General features: G+C 34.2%; 1 protein-coding gene across 1 annotated transcript in view; it reads left to right on the top strand.

Moving 5' to 3' along the window:
• Nucleotides 1–245: 245 nt before the first annotated feature.
• Nucleotides 246–2,291, top strand: part of Gtf2a1 (general transcription factor IIA subunit 1) — a 43,081-nt gene continuing 41,035 nt past the window's right edge. The window contains exon 1 of the mRNA XM_012517261.2: nt 246–250. The gene's annotated coding sequence lies outside the window, so the exon portion shown is untranslated. The remainder of the gene's footprint in view (nt 251–2,291) is intronic.

A 2,291-nucleotide genomic window follows, 5' to 3' on the forward strand; every position in this document is an offset into this window, starting at 1 on the left:
CTTGCCAGAGAAGCGCTTATTCCATTGAGCCATCTCCCCAATCCCAGGAATAATATTTAGATTTCCTAAAATTAGATTTGTGCTTTTCTAGAATTGTTATGACTCAATGAAGTTGTGAAATATTTTGCCCTGATGGTTAGAATACAAGTTTTCGAAATACAATATGTCTTTGGATTCCTGGGTTTTCTTCAGAGATTGACTAACTGCCCAACTCTGAAAAATTATGGTTTGTCGCTTTCAGATAAAAACTGTATTCTATGACAAAAGCAGCTGGCTTACAACTCACACACTCAAGTACTTTTCTTTGAAATAATGGTTTATAGGCAATAGAATTTCACTTTATGCATACTTTTCATTCTGAAGAACTGCATCTTAAAAGAATGTATTGATGAGATATATTGATATTTGAAAGATTTGCATAATTCAATTCAAGGACCACTGCATAATGTTTAAAATCCAAAGTATAAGACAAATTACCTGTTTAAGAACCCATCACTGAAAATACTTTTTCCACCTGCCTAACTGTTGGAAAGCAGTTTTTTTTTGTATGTACTTTAACCAAAACAGTAACATCAAATTAAGGGGCTGGCATGTGACACTTCACTCTTGGGATTTTATTTGGAAAGTATGGTTTACAGTGTTTTCAGGGGGAAAAAAAAATTATGTTAACATATAATGGATACATTTTTATTTCTAAATGAATTCATTAGTATTTTAAAATATTTGTTAAAATCTCTGACAATAACTGTATATAGTGTTCACAAACACAAAGGTGCTTTTGGGGTTCCTCAGAAATTTTTGAGGCATAAAGGGTCCTGAACATCCAGAAGTTTAGTACAGCTGGTTTAGCAATTGGATGTTGAGTTCCTTTATAAGATGCTTTTATGGGGGGGGTTACTGGGGATTGAACTCAGGACCTTGCACTTGACAAGCAAGTGCTTATTGTACTGAGTTATCTCTCTAGCCTTTGAGTTCCTTTAGAGCTGCCTACAGATGAATAACCACAGCTAAGGGACATTTGTTATGGTCTTTATTTACCTATTCAACAAAGATGTGGAGCTTGCAACTTAACTATTTTAAATGAAACAAATGTCTTTTTTATTGTAGTGATAAAATATACCTTAGTGTGCTCATGCATCTATGGTAACTTTTCTAGAGTGTCCAGTCTTGACTGTGAGGAAGGAAAAAATTCAAGTTTAAATGGAATGAGGATAGATATTTACCCTGAGGGGAAACATAGGGGCTATTAATAGTAAAAAGTAGATGTCTAAAAAGCTAAATGTAAAAGTGCCAGCGATGAGACATGATGATGTGACTTGGAAGAACAATGTATACTGCTCAAACAGCATGAAGTACATCAGGGATATGACTAAAAAGCTTATTTTGATTTTTTAGTGTCACTGGACTAAATATTTTATAATTTACATACTCTGAGAGTTTGTGCTTATAGTTTTGGAACCATAGCATTTGTGAATATAGGAAAATCAGTCACAAAGATTTTTAGGTAATTTGTCCTACGTTGCTTGGTTTGCAGAGTGAAAATCTGGAGAATTGATTTTTCCTATTGGTCCCTAAAGAATAAATTACAAAGAAAATAAGTTACCTGTGAAATCAAATTACTTGATTTGCATTTTCATTGCATTTGGCTTTTTAGATACACATGGATGCTTTCTAGAGCATGCAGTGTGTTTAACTAGATTTTAATGAGAACATACGTGACTTAAACCCCCAGCCTCTACCATAATGCCCATGATATGTAGTTATAGTCAGTAAATATTTAGCTGTACTGGTAGGCAAAGAATGTAGACTTATATCTAACTGAACAAGATAGTATAGTTTTTTAAATGGGATGTACTCTTATGCGTTGCAGTAGATGTTAAAAATGAATTTAAGACTAAAATGAGTTTGTTATTTTAATTCCTTACATTAAATTTCTTCAGGATCTCACTAGAATTTGTAGAATGTGCTCTAAATTTAATAGCTGCACAGTTAGCACCGTGTCAAAGAACTTATATGGGGGTCTTTTTGAGACAAGACCTCACTGTGTAGTCCAGGCTGGCCTAGAATTCCCTTACGTAGCCCCAGCTGTCCTCAAACTCATAATTCTCCTACCTCAGCCTCCTGAGGGCTGGGATTATAATAGGCGTGCACCACCTCTCCTGGCTCCAAAAGAACCCTACAGGGATAAAAATGTTCTGTATCTGTGTTTTCCATTATGGTAGTCACTAATCATGTAGTTATTCAGCATTTAACTGAGGGATTTAATTTTTTACTTTTTTTTTTTTTTTTTT

Source organism: Octodon degus, unplaced genomic scaffold, assembly GCF_000260255.1.
Source record: "Octodon degus isolate 3935 unplaced genomic scaffold, OctDeg1.0 scaffold00007, whole genome shotgun sequence".
NCBI classification, from domain to species: domain Eukaryota; kingdom Metazoa; phylum Chordata; class Mammalia; order Rodentia; family Octodontidae; genus Octodon; species Octodon degus.